This window comes from Mauremys mutica, chromosome 4, assembly GCF_020497125.1.
Source record: "Mauremys mutica isolate MM-2020 ecotype Southern chromosome 4, ASM2049712v1, whole genome shotgun sequence".
Taxonomy (NCBI): domain Eukaryota; kingdom Metazoa; phylum Chordata; order Testudines; family Geoemydidae; genus Mauremys; species Mauremys mutica.
The window spans coordinates 86,872,607-86,895,644 of record NC_059075.1 but is presented as its reverse complement, the minus strand read 5'-3'; positions in this window follow the sequence as shown (position 1 = coordinate 86,895,644).

Sequence of the window (23,038 nt, the reverse complement as noted above, 5' to 3'; positions counted from 1 at the left end):
AGGTAACATGGGCAGCTCTGACCCTGCAGAGTTCACAAGCTAAAAGAGTGAAAGGAGTGTTGCATGCAAGTGATGGAGGTAATAGATGAGCAGAGTAATAGAATACTTGAAGAGCATTGCGATTATTTTTTGCAGGGTGGGGAGTAAGTTCTACCAGTGTCAGTTTTCCTACAACTTTGCCATGGTCAGTAGGCTTGTGTGTGTGTTGGCAGAATGGCTCTCTAGGAGGGATTTGAATATGGAAAGGATATTGACACAGATCAGTTCATTGAGGCCATCCAATACATAGGTGGCGGCATAAAAGATGACCAACAGGCTGATGAAGTTAGCGTTGTTGATGGAATGAATGGGAGAGGGGATGACATGAAAAGAGAGAGTAATGGTGGGTGAGAAGGGCTATGAAGGCAATAAAAATGAATATGATGTGGCAGAGAAGGGAGTCAGTGTAGGGATTCAGAGGTGGGAAGGATGATCTTAGAGGCAGCATTTTATACAGACTGGAGAGTGGTAATGTGACTGTCAGGGAGGCCATAAAGGAGGCAGTTACAACAGACAAGAAGGTGGAGAAAGGGGTTAGAAGGGGATGGGAGGAGGAGGAGCCTGATGTCCTCACACAATACTTTGGAGACAAATAGGAGCAAGGCATGTGAGAGAAGGAGAAAACAGTATAAGAGAGTGACTGCAGAGGCGGTATTAGGTGGAAAGTTTGCACATCTTTCTGGAAAATAAAAAGTGGTCTAGTGAGTGAACCACATGACCAGGAGTCAGGAAGTCTCTGTTCTATTCCCATCTCTGCTAATTATTTATGACCTGAGATATAGAACTTCTCTGTGCTTCAGTTACTCCATTGGTAAAATGAGGAAAATACTGTTACTACAGTGAATGGGTGACCCTTAACCCTGCCTGATCCCATTTCTTCCTATGCCATCACCCTGCCACAGGAATACCTATGAAGCTGGGTTCTAAGAAAAGCTATTGCTATTGAGCCTAAGCAAGTATCAAAGGACTAAAGTTTAACTTTGGTTTACGTAACCTGCTTGTCAACCTGGGTTATGTATCTCCTGTTTGCCTAGTCCATAGAGGATAACATTGTAATTGGAATCAGAGTCATAGACTTTAAGGTCAGAAGGGACCATTATGATCGTCTAGTCTGACCTCCTGCACAACAGAATCTCACCCACCCACTCCTGTAATAAACCCCTAACCAATGTCTGAACAGCTGAAGTCCTCAAATCATGGTTTAAAAATGTCAAGGTGCAGCAAATCCTCCAGCAAGTGACCCGTGCCCCACACTGCAGAGGAAGACGAAACCCACCCCCACCCCCGAGAATCTGCCCTGGAGGAAAATTCCTTCCTAACCCCAAATATGGTGATCAGCTAAACTCTGAGCACGTGGGCAAGACTCACCAACCAGACACCCAGGAAAGAACTCTCTGTAGTAACTCAGATCACATCCCATCTAACATCCCATCACAGGCCTTTGGGCATATTTACCGCTAATAGTCAAAGATCAATTAATTGCCAAAATTAGGCTATCCCATCATTACATCTGAGTATGTAAGATAAATAGATGTTAGACACTTCAGATGCATCCCTCCACATTGCAAAAAAATCTACCCTGTGCTATATTTAATTGAACTAACTCAGGGAAGGAGGTGTTACTGTATGAATTGATTAAAGTTGTGGACAGTAAATTTGATGCTGTATTAATAAGGAGGTTTCAGCACAAGGAGAAAATCAATTAGATCTTGTTAAAGATAATTAAAATGGATTTACTTTGGTCAAATATTTGATTAAATGCAATTTTTCAGCATATTATCCTCCTTTGCAGGCTGGAGGCTCTGGAAAACAACCAGGGTGCCCATTTGCTGAATATTGGATCTGTAGGAGGGAAAAAATTCACCTGTCTCTCTGCATGCTTTAGTGGTGGAAATTTTTAAGTTATTTAAATCTGAACCTTCCTTATAATAACCTAGAAGGGTCCTTCTAAAAGGGACAAGTGGCACACTTTGCTTGTTCTTCACTTTAAGAAAGTTTTTACAACAAATTTAGAGGAGGGAGGGAGGGATGTTTTCTTCTGGTAGTCCACAATACTTCTATTTCCATACTCTACTGAAGAAACCGGCTCAAAGATTTCATCTACTTTAAAAAAGTGAATTTATTAAAACAGGAGGCATTTCTGTCATCTTTTTTCCTGGTAGGTTATACATCATTGTGGAGTACAGGAAATAAGTCGTCATTGATTTAGATAACAAAATAAATCTCCCTATCATCCAAAAAATCCAGTCACTTCAGCTACATTTGACCAGAACTAAGAAGTTTAAGAGGATTTAGAATTGACTGAAAACTCACATCTTCCTATTTTTTGGTTGTTTGCATTGATTCGATAGGTAGCGCAATGACAGTATTCAAACAAAATATGACATGATCCCTACTAACTTCCTCCAATGAAGGGTTGCCCTTTTATAGAAGTTTTTACCCAATATGCTTTTCTGGGGTCTGCCTTAAGTCAGGGCAGAGCTGAGCACCTCTACTCCCAAAGTGGACATTTTATGAGTGACTCCTGCTTGTTGAATTTTCCTCCTTCTCCCAAATACTAGCCCATATTTTGTTTTCTCCTTGGGATTTTCTTGAAGAGATGCCACAGTCTCACCATATGGTTTTGTATACAGTTGGAGATCAGATGGCAATACGGAACTGATTAGACAGCCTTCCCCTGTCCCCTCTGCATTTGTGGTACAGGGATTGAATGGGGGGGGGGGGGCGCAGAAGATATTCTTCCAAGTTCTGCCCACAAACTCCATTGAGTTAGTCACCAAATTGAGATACTGCTCACAGTAGATTATGCAGATCATCAAAATTTGATTTTGCATTCCCTGGGCTTGGATTTTCCTCTGTATAAATTATTCTTACCAATTTTCTCAGCCCCTAACTCTCTGCCACAATCCTCACTGAGCATCTGTGGCAATCAGTAAAGACTCATTTACACTGGGTACACATCAATGTAGTCACACCAGTATAAAAACCCAAAGTATAAACAAGGCCTAAGGCAGACATCACTGCATTGGATACATTCTGCCTGGGTATTTAAAGTTGCTTCATGAAAGTGCTAGGCACTTACTATTTAAAAATAAAAAATGGTGAATTCTGCAAACTTGGAATAGTGCAAAGAAGTCATCCGTGGCCATTAATGGATGGTAGTTGGCTATCTGAAGTCTAGATGACAAAAAGACTTATCTCCCCAATAGGTCTAGGCACCTACCCTCTCTGTCTGTAGAAGTAGACTAGAAGTGTTGCCGTATAGTCCTTTTAGAAGCTGCTTGGACCACCAAAGAGTTGGGACGGAGTTTGAGAAAAAGATTCAGTCCCTCTAACGAGCACAACACATTTTCCTGCCCTCTTGGAGGTGTGCCAAACAGCTCTAGCTGGCTCCATTCACTGGGAGTGTTGTTTTATTGGATCCAACTGGGTGGAGGATGTCAAGAAATTTGTGCTATGATTCCTGAACCTCTTCAAAAGGAATCAGTGGTTCTCCAGCAACTCTACAAAAGATGATCCTGGAACTGCCTGAATTCATCAGGGAGAGAGGGAGACATAGGGGTTGTGATGGGTTGGGTCACAGAAATTCGCTTGGGACCGCCACCTGATGTGCTGAGACTACCTCTGAGCCCATTTTCCCTGGCAGCTTGGGACTTCAATACCCTGTCTTGCTGAGCCAGACACGCTAGCCTGCTGCAAACACAGACCCAGGTCTGAACCACCTCCCCCAAAAGTTGCAGGCTAAACTGAAAACAACTTAAGAAGTGCTCCTGTCTCCAGCACCCAGATACCCAGTTCCCAATGGGGTACAAACCCCAAATAAATCTGTTTTACTCTGTATAAAGCTTATATAGGGTAAACTCACATTGTATGCCCTCTATAACACCAAGCAAAATAAAACAAAAACATGCAAGTCTAAGCCTAATACAGAAGGAAACTAAATGCAGGTAAATCTCACCCTCAGAGATGTTCCAATAAGCCTCTTTGACAAACTAGACTCCTTCCTAGTCTGGGTCCAGCAATCACTCAGCCCCATAGTTACTGTCCTTTGTTCTAGTTTCTTTCAGGCATCTCTTTGGGGTGGAGAGGCCATCTCTTAAGCCAACAGAAGACAAAATGGAGGGGTTTCCAAGGCCTTATATAGTCTCTCTCTTGTGGGTGGAAACCCCTTTGTTCTCCTGGGTAAAATCCCTCAACAAGATGGAGTTTGCAATCACATGGGCAAGTCACATGTCTATGAATGATTCAGTTTTTTGCAGGCCAATGCCATTGTTTGCATGTTAGTTTGCACAGAACTGTATCCAACTTCTTCAAAGTGGATTTCGAGGAAGACAGTCATGCATATAAGAGTGTTTCCTGCAATCCTAAAAGGATCTCGCCAGGTGGTCTATGGGGTTAGGTTCTCTGGTGCCAGTGTTGGACTTAGCAGTAGAAGGCTCAGTCCTCTCTGAGTCAGACTGATGTATGACTGTGGCAGGGGGTAATTTCCCTGGCTTGGGTCCAATTGAGGCTTCATTGCCTTTTCCATGAGGTGTTTTGAAAAGTGGAGTTCTCGGGTACAGATACTGCACCTCACAGCAATGTGAGCTTATTGAGGCAGTACAGGCAGAGCTGGTGGTCATTGCTGACCAAGAAACTCCCCCTCCCCATGGGCAGAGAGTGCAGAGTTTGAAGCCTGGAATCTGAGGCATAGTCTAGTACCCGCACATGGTAGGTAAGTGTTCCCCCAAAGATTAATCTAGCACTAAAGCTATGAAAAAAACCACAAAACCTGTCAACTGCAGAAGATGCTAAAAAACTATTTACAAAGCTAAATGTTATCTTAAGGGATGAAGCCAAAGCTACAGAGAGGTTCTGACCCAGGTCATGCAGCAGTGAAAAGAAATGAACTCCTTCCTCGGTTGGAGACACAAGGGTGACCCAGAGCACATGTGGACCAATGGATGCTACTTTCAAATTCTCTGGCTTTGGGCACTTGGTGCACATAAGTAACCCACAGTGGAATGCAATAGGGACCATCACTCAAAGAAGAAATATTGTTATACAGCGAGATTTTCAAATACTTATCTGAGAAAGAGCCAATAAACTTCAGTAATTCATCCACTTTAGGGATGCATCACATCTCTAAACATTTTAGTAACAAAAAACACATGCCTGTATTGATTTAAATAATGACACCACCTTATTCATGACAAAAGCAAAACGCTTATGCAGAATTTTCATAAGCTACTGTTCAGCTCAAAAACGACTGTTTCTTTTCAGATTCAACCATTTGGTAGGTTCTGTACTAGTACAGGATGATAATCAAGAAACAAATTCAATCTCTTTAGATTACACAATATCACTTCAGTTTATTCAGTCCACAATTAGTTCAAAACATGGTATGGAGAGACAATGATTGAACTTGAAAGTACAGAAAGTAGTGCTGGTTGAACCTTGAAAGGTTAGCAAGTGGAGTTTAAAAGGCTTATCAGACTCTTTCCCAAGTTCATCTGAACTTATTTGTGTTTATCAAATAGGCTTAGAAATCTCATAAGAACAGGATTTCCAGTGATCCGTATTTCCAATGTGGCTGAAACCACGTGAGAGCATTTCTACTTCCAGTTCACTATCATTTAACACTGATGATATGTTTGTGCTATTCCAGAGTCAGAGAAAAACAAAATGATCATATTTTGATCCCATTCACACCAATAAAAAGCCAGAGTAAATCTGCCAGTTCCAGTGGAGTTGTACTTCTAAATCCTATTTATACTGGTATACATGTAGCGATTCTAAAGAAATGTCTCCAGTTTTATATCATTGTAAAAGATCAGAATCTGGCCCACACCAAGGATCTTTCAATTTAGGAAGTGCAAATCTGCTCACAAAATTTATAAACAACAAAATAAAGTGCCTGAGCTGAAGTATTCAGATTTGGATACAAGGCTTTGGTTCTAAAATTCATGCTGGAGTGTTTGGATTGGTTCAGGTCTGTCTCAACAAAAGTGCTACTACATATTCTCAAATTGTAGAATTTATTTGGCTTCAGTTTTGGCCAATAGTTCATCTTGCTTCTTAGTTTATCCAAGACAGTTCACCTATAAACCAATAATACACAGTAAATACAGGCAGCTTGTGCATGTAGCTGAAGAGGAAATTACATATGCAGCTGATGTAGGAACAGGTTTCTGAACAGTTTACTGGAGATACTGCTGAATAAGGGCTTGTTTAGATGGAGAGTGTTGAGCAAACTGGAGCGTAAGGCTGCAGAGCACTATCTGTGTGAATCCTTTTACGGCACACTAAAGGAGGTCAATGCACTCTAGGGAACATTTAGTGTGCAGGAACAGGGTCCACACAGACAGTGCACTGTAAATAAATAAATATATGGAGATATACTTATCTCATAGAAATGGAAGGGACCCCAAAAGGTCATCAAGTCCAGGCCCCTGTCTTCACTAGCAGGACCAAGTACTGATTTTTGCCCCAGACCCCTAAGTGGCCCCCTCAAGGACTGAACTCACAACCCTGGCTTTAGGAGGCTAATGCTCAAACCACTGAGCTATCCCTCCTTATACCCCAGATTACTGCGCACAAAATGTTCATCTAGACAAGCCCTTAATCATCTGTGTGAAAATTGCCTGTTCCAGGAAAGTTGAATTGTGTGTCAAGAAAAGCCAGCTGTATATTTTAAACCCTTCCAAAGAATACGCTTACACAACTGATGAGATGCTTTCTCTACTTTTTGTACTGTTCGATTCATAGTCTTGTTAAATTTGCCCCTTTTCCATCATGCACCAGAGGGCTTGTTTCTCAGCTCTCCTATTCCTTGGGTAGTCATTATCATTCACGGAGAGAGGGTGTACAGTACTATCAAATCACAATGTTTTCCATTCATTTTAGATTTATCTTGCACTGGTGTAAGTGACTATGCATTGTCCTTTTATGTGCTGAGTAACTCATGTGAATGAGCACCATCCCTTTATCACTGTTGTCCTTTTAAAATGCTAGACTCCCATTATATTGCATTCATATGAACAAGGTAAGGCCGGAGACGATTAATCTTATTGCAATAGGTGCACGTGCACTTGTTCTGAGTAATTCAGACTATTGTCCCTGCATACGTTCCTAATGAAGATTTGTAGAGTATGAACAACTAAAGAAAACGAGTAAATAAGACAAAATGAGGCTTGCCAGGATCTCTTATTTCCTATACCAGTGGTTCACAAATTTGTTCTGCCGCTTGTGCAGGGAAAGCCCCTGGCGGGTCGGGCTGGTCTGTTTACCTGCCGCATCCGCAGGTTCAGCCAATCGTGGCTCCCAGTGGCCGCGGTTTGCTGCTCCAGGCCAAAAAGGACCATTAGTGATGATTTCAACTGACCCCCTATGTACCACTGGCCAGAGAATTTCATCCAATCATTCCTGCACCAGGACCAATAGTGTCTGGTTAAACTAAAGCACATCTTATTTAGAAAGACATTAGATCTTGATTTAGTGGTTAGAAGCATTGGAGAAGATGTGTTCCTTAATAGTCTTAATAAAAAATATCATGACTGAGTATTATTATTTCCTTATAAAGGATCTTCAGAAATGAAAATCAGTAATAGCTACTGTTAATGGGGCTTGTTAATTCAAGCATTTACGCAGAGCTTTTAAAACCTGTTTTGATGTTGAGTATTTAAAGAGTCTTTTCTTTGTTCATACACTTTATCACTATCTCCATTATCCTCCACAAATACAAGTGTACATATAAACCTATAGCTATGCAAAAAGAGTCTGAACTGTTACTTTTTAGTCAGTGATCTATTAATAATAACCAGAACCTTCTAATAACTGATCTTGTGTGGATTTTTTCCCCTCCTATCAGAGATTTTATTATTGTAATTTAATAAAAATTCTGCCAAGAAATCTACTGCTGTATCTCTAGGACATGCCAAAATATACACTGAATTAATTACTCCAAGTATATGGGAATTGTGCCATCTTATGCCAAGACAGAACATATTTGGTTGTCTTTAGGCAGCTGTCTTCCTCTGATTTTGGAAAGTGCCTAGCACATTTTGGGTGCTGCTATAATCTATACAGAGACTGCAGCTATATATATATATATATATGGGGGGAAATGGTGTCACAGTCTGTGCCAAACTGCAAAGACAGAAATGTACTGCAGTCTGCTTCAGAATTTTTGATGGGGATATCTCTAGGTCAAGGTATGTTTCTGCAAAGCAAAGCAGATTTTTGACTGTAGTGGATCTTCTTGCCTATAATAGAGTAATGTATCAAATTATTTGTTAAAGGATGCCACCTTTCCCAAGCTCACAGAAAAAGTTGCACCACTGAGTACACAAATGAAAAACACAATACTGAAGGACCAAGTATGGAAAGACACTATGGAAGTGACCTTGCGGAACTTTCTGTTGAATTGAATGCTGTGTCACAGAAAACTGAGGGAAGATAAATCTTCAAAGATGAAAAGGTGGCCTGATTCCTTATTTTATGCAACTGAATTGGTTTCATTTATAAGCTATCACGCAAAAAAATAAATGGACACAAATCAGATATCAAGAATTATAACATTAAAAAACCAGTAGGAGAACACTTCAATCTCCCTGGACACTCAATAACAGACTTAAAAGTGACAATTCTTCAACAAAAACTTCAAAAACAGACTCCAACGAGAAACTGCAGAACTAGAATTAATTTGCAAACTGGACACCATCAAATTAGGCCTGAATAAAGACTGGGAGTGGATGGGTCACTACAAAAACTAATTTTCCCCTCCTGATACTCACATCTTCTTGTCAACTGTTTGAAATGGGCCACTTTGATTACATTGGCCTCATTAGCACTACAAAAGTTATTTTTCCCCCTCCCTTGGTATTCACCCCTTCTTGTCAAACTGTTGAGAATAGCCCACTTCCACCATAATTGAATTGGCTCATTAGCACTGACCCCCCCACTTGGTAAGGCAACTCCCATCTTTTCCTGTGCTGTGTATTTATACCTGCCTCTATATTTTCCACTCCATACATCTGATGAAGTGGGTTTTAGCTCACAAAAGCTTATGCCCAAATAAATTTGTTAGTGTCTAAGGTGCCACAAGGACTTCTTGTTTAAGCGATCACCTACTTATTGTAAGTACCTTTTTAATTTACATTGTTCCAGAGGAGTAATTAGAAAACTTTAGATGGTCAAGATGAGGTATCTTACAAAATAGAGTGGCAAACAAAAGGATTTTTATAATTGGCATAAATAAAATCTGAGAAAAGAATGTAGATATGGCCAGGGTCATCAATATATTCACAAGTCTCTGGAACACAGAAGAAAGACTCTGCTGTGATGCTTTGCCAATGAGCTGCAGCCTCCATTATTATTCATTTTTAAAATCTAGTGACTTCCAGGAAACTGCTGCCTTGTTAAATTATACATGCATTTTTCATGGCTTAAATCTCACTTGTTAAGTATTTTGTACTTTGATTATTGGGATATATGCAAAAATATCAACCTATTCCAATTAGATTTGTTCTAAAAAGTATCTGCTCTAGGTGAAGAGCAAAGTTGGTTTAATTGAAGTTCTATGGCTGCTTTGCTTTGAGTCTGTAAAACGTATATTTCTAGCAGTGTTAAAAGGTGCTTGAAACATTTTCCAGGAAAAAATAATATATTTACACATCCCTGGGTAATAAACACTTCAGGAAAGCATGCATCAATCACACCAATCCATTTAAAGATGTTCTACCCTATCTATAAACTTGAAAATCATCCGAGAATCTTAAAACATTTTATGGATATTTCTTATATAAAAAATGACAGTGCCGGAAACAGGGACAGAATCCAGGCATCTTGGCTTCAAGGGACCTGCTGTAACAAAAACTCAGCATTAACAAATGTAAGAATATACCATATTAAAAGGCCCTCCAGCCAGGTCTTTGATACATTTCATACCCATGGAGTTTCCAAGCTCCTTATTTGCTTTGTTGCCTTGTGTTTGAAATTGAGCGTACTGCTGCTATTAGGAATGAGTGCTCCTATGTGGTGCGGTTGCAGCTGAATTGTTTAAATAGTCAGTCAGTTTAAACTAGCAAAAAAGCAGCTTAAGTCAACTGGGAACATGTGTTTGGAGAAACTGGCTGTTACTTTTTAAATAGTACATGTCCATGGTTTGGGGCATAAATGGAAAGTAGTGATGGGGAGGAGCTGAATTGGTCTGGTTTGTATTTTTCGGGAGGCTTCTATCTTGTGCTTCAGAAGCTAAAGCTTTCAACCAAAAGAGTCAAGCAAAAAGCATCTCCAAAATTTAAACTGACTGCAAACCAATCCAGTGGTGTCTGTCTGCATCTGCAGACAACCCTAACCAGCTCTAGATGTTGACTCTGAAACCTAATGGTGGCATAAAGATAAAAATGCCAGAAAGAGAGATGGTTATGAAGATCTGCAGAATCAACTGAGTTGGATCTGATGTAAGTGTCTAGTAGCCAGAGATGGGGAGTAAAATTACTTAAATTCCCCATGACACCATTGACTTCTTGTAGTGGCATAATAAATAGGAATGAAGATGGAGTGTAATTTTCATTTCTTTCTTGATGTTGGAAAACAAGGATTGGTATGGAAGTCAGCTGCCATGGGAGGGGATGTTATAAACCTGTCACTTTGAAATAGACCCAGGCAGGGCAGGGGCAGGGACTTTGGAGAAGGGGGTGGAATGGGGGTGGGGTGAGGACAGTGCAGGGGCCGGGCCAGGGGCCGGGGGGTCAAGCACCCACCGGGCAGAGGCAAAGTCGTAGTAAGTAGATCTAAGTACGTCAACTTCAGCTTTGTTATTCATGTATCTGAAGTTGCTTAAGTTAGATCGATCTCCTCCTATAGTGTAGACAATGCCTTAGAATTGTATCGGAGCTGGATGAACAGCTTGGGTGTCTAAAAATGCTGCGTACATGAGTTCCCGCCACAAAGATCAGATCCTCATTATGCTAAGTGATGTGCAAACATAGTAAAAGAGCTGATGCCCCAAAAAGCTTAGTCTAAATAGTCAAGACAGTCAAAGTGTAGAAGAGGAATTATCCCCATTTAACAGATGGGGATTTTCAAAAAGCATCACCAATCACCCACTGGGTGATAGATGCTTAGGTACTTTTGAAAATCCCAGTAGGCACCTAAATACACTTTTAAAAATCTGTGCCAGTGCTAGGAACTGAGCCCAGATCTGATGAGTCTCGAGTACTTTCCTTTCTTTGTCAAAGCCACACTTGTTGCTATATTTGTAAGCATGCGTGGGTGTAGAGAACTGGGAGCTTGGGGCTAAACCCCCTCTCCTCAAATCTAGGGATTGCATTAATAAAGAGAAAACTGAGTTTATAACAGTTGTCTAGGCCCCAGTATGACATTATGTACTGTCATAGTTGTGTGCATAGCTGTGGCTTCTGAGCATACCTCGAGGGCAGATATGGGAATAATATTGGTAAGGTTATGGCAGTTTGAGGAAAGTTCTACATAGTGATACAACCCTCAAAGGAAGCTGTGGGGTACATAAAGATTTTTTGCAAAATATATGGCGTAACAGCCGTGAACCATTATTGTATATGAGAAGGGAGTCACATCTAAATGTTTCGCAAGAGGCTAATGAGAATCAAACACAAAAACAGAGAAAATGTTCCCTTAGCTAGTGTTTTGGCCAGGAGCACTCTAATGGTCCCACTAAGGGCGGCTGAGTGGGAGAGTTTGCTACAATGGCTTTGTTAGCTAACAGAAGTTTTCACTCTTGGGTGGTGAAGATTTGCTAGGTTTGATTCCCTAGGATGTACTAGAGAGAGTCATTTTTGGATCAACCCCAGTGATGCATTCAATGAAAATTAAGTTTAAAAAAAGAGTAAGTTTTGCTACTGTGCTGCCTGGGCAGATTGCTGAATAAAAAGTTAGAGTTGCATTAGTGCCCCTTATCTGTATTTGCAAGCTGTTCACAAATAGCTAGCTGAATGATATAGGATTTTCATAAATATTCACTACATCTGTATTGAAAAAAGTCATAGCAGTTGCTAACGAAATTTATAGCAACTATTTTCTCTGAAAGCATCATTTTCAATAGCAAAAATAAATGTAGGAAAAGCTTTTTGATAAAGGATAGCAGACCTGGTGCCAAACTATCAGCTTTGTTCACAAACCAGCAAACACTCCAATCTGCTGCTATTCAAATTCTATCAAGTCATTCAAACATTTTAATAAAAACTCATTTTCTTGTCCCTATTTTGCATGTTTAAGCTAATTTGCCTAAAACAGAAAAAGTGATATGAGTGAAATGCAAATTATAAACTATAAATCTGTCTTTCCTGCTCTCTCTCTCCAGAGGATCGGAAACTCATTGTTGCTGGCTAAAAGCTCAAACACATAATAATTTCTTTGGCTTGTTGCTGCTGTTTGGCTTAGATTGAAATACATAGTTCAGGCAGGAAAGCAAGTTGCAGGGAACTTAGTCAAAGCAATATTTCTCCCATGTTTATTATGAAGCACCTTTAAATGCTATCAATCAGATCACTTGATCTGTCACTTGATGTACTTAGCAACGTTCAGGTTGTGCATGAGAGCACTTTACACAGGGCTGGTGCAAGGATGTTTCGCACCCTAGGCGAAACTTCCACCTTGCACCCTCCCCCCCCACACATCTCCGCCCTGAGGCGCCAGACCTTGCAGCAGCTCCCCACCCTCTGCCCTGAGGCATGCCCCCCCCCCCGCCTCAGCTTAGGTGCCGCAAGCCTGGGAGGTGGGAGAAGTGAAGCAGCAACAGTGTGCTCGGGGAGGAGGCGGGCCAAGGGTGAGCTGGGGTGGGGAGTTCCCCTGCGTGCCGCCCCCCTCCTTACTTGCTGCAGGCAGCCCTCCCCACGCTCCCCTTCCCCAGCTCCCTCCACCTAAATGCCGGGGGCGGCCAAAGATCCGGTCACGCGGTCGCTGCCGAAGAAAATGGTGCCCCCCAAATCCTAGCGCCCTAGGCGACCGCCTAGGTTGCCTAAATGGTTGCACCGGCCCTGACTTTTCAATACATGTGGGAGATAAGAAGGGTTCCGTTATAAATGTAACCCTTCTGCCCCTCTGAGTTGGCAGCAACAAGGGCAGGGTTCAGTATCCAGGGGTTCCGTTTCAATAACACAATGCAAAACCGGCTCGAGCCCGCACCCAGTGACCTGGGACAATTACATACCACCACCCCCCCCGGGCGCCTCTAGGAGGCAATACTTCCCCACTCGCAAGCACGGAGTCCGAGTGTAGCAAAATCCTTTTAATAAAGGAGGGAAACAATGTGGCATCACCATTGGAGAAACACCACAAACCAGATTATAACACAAACCATAAGCAAAAAAAACCAATCCACATTCAAGTACGTATGGCAATGTCCTTTCCCCCTTACAGTCTTAAGTCCAATCACCCCAAAGGTCTCTCTCTGGTCAGTGCCACCCCAGAGTTCAAAAGTTTATCTGCAGAGTTTTACCCCCCCAGCCTGGGTGGAAATGAGGGGGGGCGCACACAGAGTGTTAAGGAGCACCTTACGTGGGCTGGGGCCAACTGCTCCGCCTCTCTGTGGCGTTCTGCTGCAGCCTTCACCACGACTGGCTCCACTCCACCAGCTGTGCCGCTCCTCCAGCCAACCCGTGAACCGCTTCAGCCGTCCCCACAAACCGCTCCACTCCGCTCACTATTCCATGGGCTGCTCCAACATGCTGCAAACTAAAGGATTCAAAATTAGCTCTGCTCTTCAACAGTGGAGAGAGGAGGAAGTGCAATTGGTGTTCCAGGCCCTCAAAAGGGGCCCATACCATCAGGTACACACACCAGTCCCCAACCTCTCTCCATTCACTGGGTTTTGGCACCCATGTCCCTTGTCTAGCAAGTGCTACTTAATGGATAGTGAGACATCTCTGTCCTAACGCAGTCTCATAGTTCCTCATTCACATAATAAGGGTGACACCACTTTATTCCTCCTGCCACAATAACAAAGAAATTGGGGATCCCATAGCTGCCATGGGCTATGCTAGGTGGGTTGGGTGTGCCAATGCAAATATCTGAAATTCCTTTCCACACTCCCCATACTTCACCACCAGATGTCAGGGTAGAGCTCATCCTGACTCTGCTTACATAAACTAAACATTTTCCCAAAGCAAGTCACAAAATTTGTCTGGCTTTGGGCTTTCCTACAGACACAGAGCCATATCATCAGCTGGTGCAAATCCAAATAACCCATCATTAAGTCCTTTTTGGGACTGCTAACATCCATCAGACTAAGATGCTTTTAATACAATTGGAAGAGAAAAGTGTTGTCCTTCACATGCATAAATGAACTGATTAGGTCCGGCAGTCATCTCCTTAGAGTTTGTTTGTTCGGTTTTAGTTTGGGGGGGAAGATTTTTTTTTCTTGCGCTACTACAAAAATCCAATGCATGCACTCTATTGCTGCGTTATGCTATCTGCCAAGCCAACAAACAAATATAGCCACACAAAAAACGTAGCAGCAGCAGCAGCATGTGAAATATGAGTTTTCCCAAAATATCCCAGAGACAGAAGGTTAAATTCACCTTTGAGACAAAGGGCCAGGTCAAGGGCATCTGCACCATTTGCCGCTATTCTTAGGGGCTGGGCAAGAAGCTATACCAACATGCCTGCATACCCCAAAAGAACTGCAGAAAGGGTCTCAGGCTAAGCCTGCATAGCCAGTGGATTTACTCTTATGCAGATCCAGTGACCCCCAAACATGGCATCCAAGTAGCAAGGAATTGCCAATCTATGGGCTGGATTAGCAGATGCAAGGGGTATAGCAGCCCCGCCAGCCTGGGACTGGATTGGGATTTGGATAGAGTCCATTTACAGCCTGACTGACCAATGTTGGGGTGGGGATGGGGGTCTGTTCCTATAGCACAAAATGTTCTACAACTAAATATAAGTTAAAACAACATTTTCAAGGGTAAACTTGGCAAATATGCAATCTGAATTAGATATAGAAGAATTTTAAGCTAGGGCTTAATTTACTGTCTGGAAATATTAATAAATCAACTGGAGTAAGTTCTTACACTTGTATAGTGCCGTCCATCCAGAAAGCACTTTGCTGACACTACATTTTGGGCCAAATCCTCAGCTGGTGTAAATCAGTGTAGCTCCATTGAAGCCACTTTTTTGCACTGACTGAAGAGCTGGTCAATTATCACCAACTCCTCAGTTAAAGCTATTTGGTTATACAGTGTGAAATACAAATCTGGCTCTAGATTCACATTTCCTGCCCTGATTCCTCTCCCTGTCTGAATTCAGGGATGTTCAGCTATTGGGTTTAGCTCAAGAGTGCCCTCCTATGAAAAATTTACAAGGTCTTGATCATATCACTGATGGTTAGCTTAATATCTTTTGATGTCAAAATTGAGAAGTGTCTAGAGACACTAAAAAAGCCCTCTCTGAAGGAGAAAATAAAACAGTGGGGTGAAAGAAGAGTCATCATCTGCTATTCCAACAATGCTACCAGTATCTACCATAAAGGGGAAGGCTTGAAGTTTTGGCCAGTGTGTTTATGCGTAATTGTGTTTCTTCCTGTTCTAGAAGATCTACTCTAGGTTTCCCTGAGTAGCTTGACTGTTAGATCAGTAACTCTTTTTCTCTAGTTTTTAGGGCTTATCTACATGGACAGTTATCATGGAATGGCTATTCCTAATTAATTCCAAAGTAGATTAAGGTAATTCAGATTCAGACACACTTATTCTGAAATAAGTGCATTCACACACAGTTACTTGAGATGTAAATAGGAATATCTATTCTATTTTAATCCAAATTAATATCTCAGTGTAAACAAGCGCTTAGACTGGGCTGCTTAGTGCACTTGAACAAATTATGCTCTAAAATCCGTAGAAATGGAATAAAGTGACAATGACATGTGACCTAGCTGTATTCAAAAAGGCATCTGGGAGGTAAAAGGCTCATGAAAAATCCAGGTGACAGAGAGAAGTCTCAATGGAAATGTAAAAGGGAAGTCCTGATCGGAGGGAAGATGGTATGCTATGCAGGGTGTAATGGAGAGTTAATTACCCCCACTCGTTCTTTATTATTTACTATTTGTGTTGCAATAGTACCTAATCTAGAGCCCCATTGTGCTAGATGATGTACAAAGTCTCTGCCCTGAAACACTTGCAAACTATGTATAAGATTATAGGCAAGAGAGAGATCCAAGAGATCAGTGAAGCACAAGGAAAGAAAATACTGGTTATTAGTAGTATCCAAGGTGTGACACTGTAGAAAAAGAAAGATTACCATTATTATATTAATGTATTACCACTGATGTACAAATGCTGTTTTGGTGAAATGTGTATCATTGTATATGAAGTTATGAAACTTTGCTATGTTTCAGATACACAAACATATTTATATTCCTAGGTAACACCCACAAGACCTATTTACATCAAGACCAGCCAGCCAGGCGTCTATGGGCCATTAAGGAGAATCAACTCTTCCAGTGGGCCCCTCCCAAGGGCACCTCATAGAGCATATGGACAATGGAGGCTCACTGACTCAGCAGGGCACATAGAACATGTGATCCAAGACTCCATGTTTGTCCGATGCACATGGGCTGAGGGTATAAATGGAGTCTTCCATCACCTTCTTGTCTCTTTCCTGCTCCACAGCTCTGGACTGTGTTTTCTAACCAAGGAACTTTTGAACATTGAACTGAGGACCCCAAATCTTTTGGGCAAGCTAGCAGATTTAACATCACTGCTATTATCCTGATCTACAGACTCTGAAATCAACTGTAATGCATATGATTCAATTTTAAGCTTTTAACAACTTTTATACATATTAATAAACCTTTAGTTCACTAAAGAATTGGTTGCATCCTGAAGTACATATTGACCTGAGGTGAGCATCTGGTTCTTCAGAACTGGAAATATGTGATAGTGGTTTTAATAATTTATCACAGAGGTCTGGTTTGTGTGGGTGGTGCATGAGGGGCTGGAGGGCCTAAAGGGGACTGTCTGTGGCTTCATAACAACTAGCATACTATTTTGGAAGCACACTTTTGTTACTGGCTTGGTATTTGATCATAAGATTTCACCAGTCTTGGGTGCATGCCCTGTATTCTAGCAGTCTAACTTAAGACTGGCATTCTTATCAGTGTCCCATATCAGGTAGCTTGACATAGAGGCCAAAGCCTAAGAAGTGGTGAACATACAACTCCTACTGAAGCAAAACAGGCCAGATCTTGACATTTAAGTAGTTTTGCCTGAGAAAGGAATGAGAAAAATCAGAGTCCGGACCTCAGGATTTGGCCCAGTTAGAAACAAGGATGCTCAGGAAGCACCTGGCAATTTGTAAGATTGGGCCCCAAATCTGCATCATGGCAGCGCTGATTTCCAGATGACAAATGTCTCAAGGTCATTCTAACTCCCCAAGGAGGGTGGATGTGAAGTGGCAGAGGGGATAGGCTTTACAGCAAGGAGAAGCTGGCAGAAAAACAGTGTAGTAATGTGATTGTGAGCTAAAAGATAGAGGCTGTAAGAAATTGTGATATTACTCTTGTAAATTTAGTTGCATGACAAGCTTTAATATGCCCAAAATTGGGAGGAATAAAGCTTTTTAAAGTGTTATATACATTTCTACTTTAATTTCATATCTGAATCATTCATAGGCACCTGCCACTACATTTCTGAATTTCACAATTTGTTCTGTACCACGTCATGAAATTGTCAGCCTATTAGGGGCAAGAACGAGCTATTAGTTTGACACAGCTGTTGTATTGTCTATCCATAGCATTATATAAATAACAGCAATAATTAACACCATGGACGTGGAACTGGAAGGTAAAACAAATTGTCAAGACTAAATTCAAGTGCTGCAAATAAACAGTAACTGGTTCTGAAAGCTGAACCAAAAGTCAAGCTGAGATCTGTCAGAGCATTGCTTCAGGATAAATTGGACTAGAATCCTTCACATGAAGGAGAATATGAAAGATGATTTTGAAAACCATTTTTTCCTTAGTGATCTGTTGCCATTGATTGCAACTATTCTAATACACTAGACCTTGAAAACTCCCACTGTGAAGTTAGATTCATTTTATAATCGACAAATTTCTGAGAGGTCATATTTCTCATCCCCTTAACTGAAATTCTATCATAACTAATACCTCAAAGAATATTTTACCATACAGCATTTATCTGGGCAATCACAGATCACTAGGGATCCTAGAAATCCATTTGTCACAGAAAAATATGGAATGTGTGTTTTTATAGATAATCTTTAGTTTTTACATTTTGTGAAAATAAAATCATATAGTAGAACCTCATTTATCCAAGCCTCCATTTTCCAGCTCTCTTATTAACTGAACTGATGCTTGGGCTGTCAGCCACCTGGGGCTGAAGCTCTCCAGATTATCTGAATACTTGATTATCCAATCTTGCCCAGGTTCCTGTGTGTGTGTGTATGTGTGTGTGCGTGTGTGTACACACAGAGAGAGACACACTTACACTTTGTGGCTAGGGAAACCCAATGTTCAGCATTTCATTTCAATAATGGAAAAACAGATCTTTTTAATTGGCGAATGTTGGGGTTTTTTAGTCACAAAACTAGGATCCCTGCTGATCACTACAAGCAGCACCCCTAAAAGGACATACCCCTTGTAGTTAATGACTTGGGCTGGGAATCAAGAGGTTTGAGTTCTACAGGCTTCCTTTCTGACCCAGGGCTAGTCACTTAAAAGGGACCCTGTCTATCTGAAAGCTATACTTCTATAGAAGATACAGCTATGAATATTATAACTAAGAGTAGAGAAATATTTTCCCTACTTACTACTTTCAGTTTGTTCAGCCTGTACTTTTGAGAGCTTTTTGTGTATGGCTGATGATTACAGCAGGAAAGTTAACTTTGAAACAAACCCTCCCCAATTTGCTACCTTCAGAATCACCATTGGTAGGGCACTATAAGGGAGTTTTGCACTGCCAATGTCCTAACTGTTCTCTTGCTATCTAGAAGACATGGAGCCTACTTTTCCATTACGGAATGCTCCCTTGCATTCTGCCAACATGTTTTAGATATAAAGCCATCCTAGATAGCCATAAGAGGATCAATTCAATTCAAGGGGGAAATCGCCCAGTTGTGGTGAGTGAGCACAGTGGCTCTCACCCCACCACACACCCCAACCTGCAGCTGGCATAAGGTTTCCTTATCCTCTGCTGATTTCTGGCTGTTTTATTGGCCTCGGAAAGCCATTGGCAGTTGTGCAATTTAGAGCAGATGTGAACTATGTCTAGTACTAGTTTGGCATCCAACCAGCCCAATACTAATAAACAGGCTTTGTGCCCTGTAGTCCTTAACCACAATAGAGGATTGGAACCATATCTTCTACTATTGTCAGTCTGGCATCATAATCCTTTGCATTGCTATAGAACTATCACTACTTTACAAACAGCAGTAAATAAAGCTTCATAACACCCTGTGAGTAGGATTATCTCCATTTAGCAGTTGGAAAAATGGAGGCTCAGAGGGATCACCCAAACTAACATAAAAAGTCTGCTGCAGTGCTGGGGACAAAAAAAACCCACCTCACATCTGCTGATTTTCAGCTCCCTGCTTTAGGCACAAAGCCATTCTCAGTCTTAAATTACTTAAAGAAGAATGCAATGAAAGATCTAAACCAACAATTTATAAAAAGGACAAAGAATATATTAATGCTTTTAATCAGATATACCAGGAAGCTAAATTATATAAGAGACTCCCTCTACTCCCTCTACCTCCCTCTAAGGTATTTTTACCTTGAATTGACTTAATGAACGATTTTGTTTTATCAATGGAACAGGCATGTGTATCAGAACAAAACAAGGGAATATGTACACAGTGTCATAACTATTCTGGTAGTCAAAAGACAGTTCCTTCTTGTAGCCTTTTTGCTGTGTAAATTCAAAATGTTTTCCAATAATTTGAAGTTACCAGGCAAAATTAGGCAGCCTCTTCTCACAGCCCCATGTTTCCACATGGGACTGTCTTATCTTCTCATGTTATTACTACAAATAGAATATCTCCCAAAGAAAGAAATCCAGCATTAAAAGATGCTTCATTACCCTGCATGGCAATAAATGCAAAGTTTCCCTTGGGTCCTTGGGAAGCTAAAGGGTTTATCTGTATATCAAAACAGAACTGGAATTTTGTGAAACATTATTGAAGAGAAGATTTTTCCTCCCTTCTGCTTCAAGATCTTTTGTCGTCACTAACATTTTTAGGAACAATATATCTTTAAGAATGGTTCAATAAAGATGTCCTGGAAACTGCCGACAGTTTTCTGTTGCAAAGAAAATTAAACATAAAAGTCGTTGTGATGCGTTCGGCCACAGAGACCTCCTTGGGACTGTTACCTGACATGCTCAAATTACCTCTGAGCCCATTTTCCCTGCCAGCTTGGGATTCCAGAACCCTGCCTTGTTGAGCCAGACATGCTAGCCTACTGCAACACAGACCCAGGTCTGGTCCACACCCCCAAAGCTGCAGACTTTAACCCAAAAACTGCTCAGCAGGTCACCTATCTCCAGGACCTAGACACCCAGAGCCCAATGGGATCCAAACCCCAAATAAATCCATTTTACTCTGTATAAAGCTGATACAGGGTAAACTCATAAATTGTTCGCCCTCTATAACACAGAGAGATATGCACAGCTGTTTGCTCCCCCCAGGTATTAATCGCTTACTCTGGGTTCATTAATAAAATCACTTTTGTTTATTAAGTATAAAAAGTAGGATTTAAGTGGTTTCGAGTAATAACAGACAGAACATAGTAAGTCACCAAGCAAAATAAAGCAAAAACATGCAAGTTTAAGCCTAATACATTAAGAATCCATTTACAGGTAAAAATCTCACCTTTAGAGATGGTCCCATAAGCTTCTTTCACAGACTAGACTACTTCCTAGTCTGGGCCCAATCCTTTCCCCTTGTACAGTTCTTGTTAGATCCAGCTTAGGTGGTAATTAGGGGATTTCTCATGACTGGCAGCCCCCTTTGTCCTGTTCCACCCCTTTTATAGCTTTGGCACAAGGCAGGAATCCTTTGTCTCTCTGGTTCCCCATCCCTCCTTCTAAATGGAAAAGCACCAGGTTTAAGATGGGATTCCAGTATCATGTGACATGGTCACATGTCACTTTAAGACCTCATTCTTCATTACCCACCGCATGTACACAGGAAGGCTTTCAGGTAAATAAACCCATTCAAAACCAATTGTCCTAGACAAGGGAAGCCATCAAGATCCTAATCCACCATTAATGGCCCACACTTTGAATAATTACAATAGGACCTTAGAGTAATATTTCATATTTCTAGTTTCAGATACAAGAATGATTTGCGAACAGGGGCTGCTTTTTGCGAACAGGGGCTGCTAACAGGGAATTTCGCAAGGGAGTTCTCCAGGTGAAGGAGGAGCTAATACAGCATCTGTGGGGTAAGTGACTGTCTGTAGTGTGTGTTTGTTTGTGTTTGGGGGTTACTTGCTGTGTGCTGAGCTTGTGTTTGTCAGTCTGTTTGTTTGGTTGGTTGTTTGAGGGACCGTGTGCTCTGGCTGGCAGATGGAGGCAGGTTTGAAAGCTCGAAGCCTCTGGTAATTGGCTGAGCCTTAATCAGTGGGTGGGGCATTCACTCAGGCCAGGGCTTTATAAAGCCGCACATAAGCGACCAGGGAGCTTTCCAAACAGGGGCTGCTAACAGGGAGTTTCGCAAGGGAGTTTGGAAGGGGAGTGGGAAGGGAGCGGGAGTCCCTCGCCGGCCGTAACCCCTTCCCTGTGGCCCCCCCTAAAATCCTAAAACCTATAAACCAAACTACATTCAAAACCTCTTTCTTTAAACCACCCTTACATTAACTAGGAGACAATGCAGGCAGAAGCCCAGCAGCAGGGTGGGGGCTATCCAGTTTATTGCGCTGAGTGTTGCATGTATGATTACCTGCCCTGTGGGCGGGTGGCGTATGTGTGCAGTCGGTGCAAGGAGCTCCTGGCCCTCAGAGACCATGTACGGACTTTGGAGGCCAGGGTGGCGGAATTGGAGGAGCTAAGAGAGGCAGAGAGGTATGTTGATGAGGCTTTCCGGGACACTGTAGAATTGTCCCACCTCCGCTCAGACAGCTCCTGTGCTGTTGAGGAGGAAGAAGGGCCCAGGGAAGTAGAGCAGTCGATGGGAGCAGAGGGAAACCTTCCCGTAGTTGGGACCCTCCTTCCAGATGGTGCTGGGGTTGCCTCTCGCACTGAGGTTGCCTCTCCGGGGGAGGGAACTCCAGTTTCTAGGAAAAGGCAGGTGTTAGTAATGGGAGATTCGATTATTAGAAATGTAGATAGCTGGGTCTGTGATGACTGGGAGAACCGTATGGTGACTTGCCTGCCTGGTGCGAAGGTTGCGGCTCTCTCGAGGCATCTAGATAGACTTATGTGTAGTGCTGGGGAAGAGCCAGTGGTCGTGGTACATGTAGGTACCAATGACATAGGGAAGGGTAGGAGAGATGTCCTGGAAGCCAAATTTAGGCTGCTAGGGAAGAGACTGAAATCCAGGACCTCTATGGTGGCATTTTCAGAAATGGTCCCAGTTCCACGCGCAGGGCCAGGTAGGCAGGCAGAGCTTCAGAGTCTCAATGCGTGTATGAGACAATGGTGTAGAGAGGAGGGGTTCACGTTCATTAGGAACTGGGGAAACTTCGGGGATGGGAGGAGCCTATACAGGAGAGATGGGCTCCACCTAAACCAAAGTGGAACCAGACTGCTGGCGCTAAACATTAAAAAGGTTGTAGAGCAGTTTTTAAACTAGGAGATGGGGGAAAGCCGACTGCTGCAGAGGAGCGTGTGGATCAGACACAGACTTCTCTTAGGGGAGAGTCTGATGATAGAGAATCTCCAGGTTATAGTCAGGAGCAGAGGACTGAAAAGTATAATGTAAGGGCCAGATCAGATGATAAACAGTCACATAAAAAAGAATCTGGCACATCAGAAAAAGGCAGGCTAATAAACAGGGACAAGTTTTTAAAGTGCTTGTACACAAATGC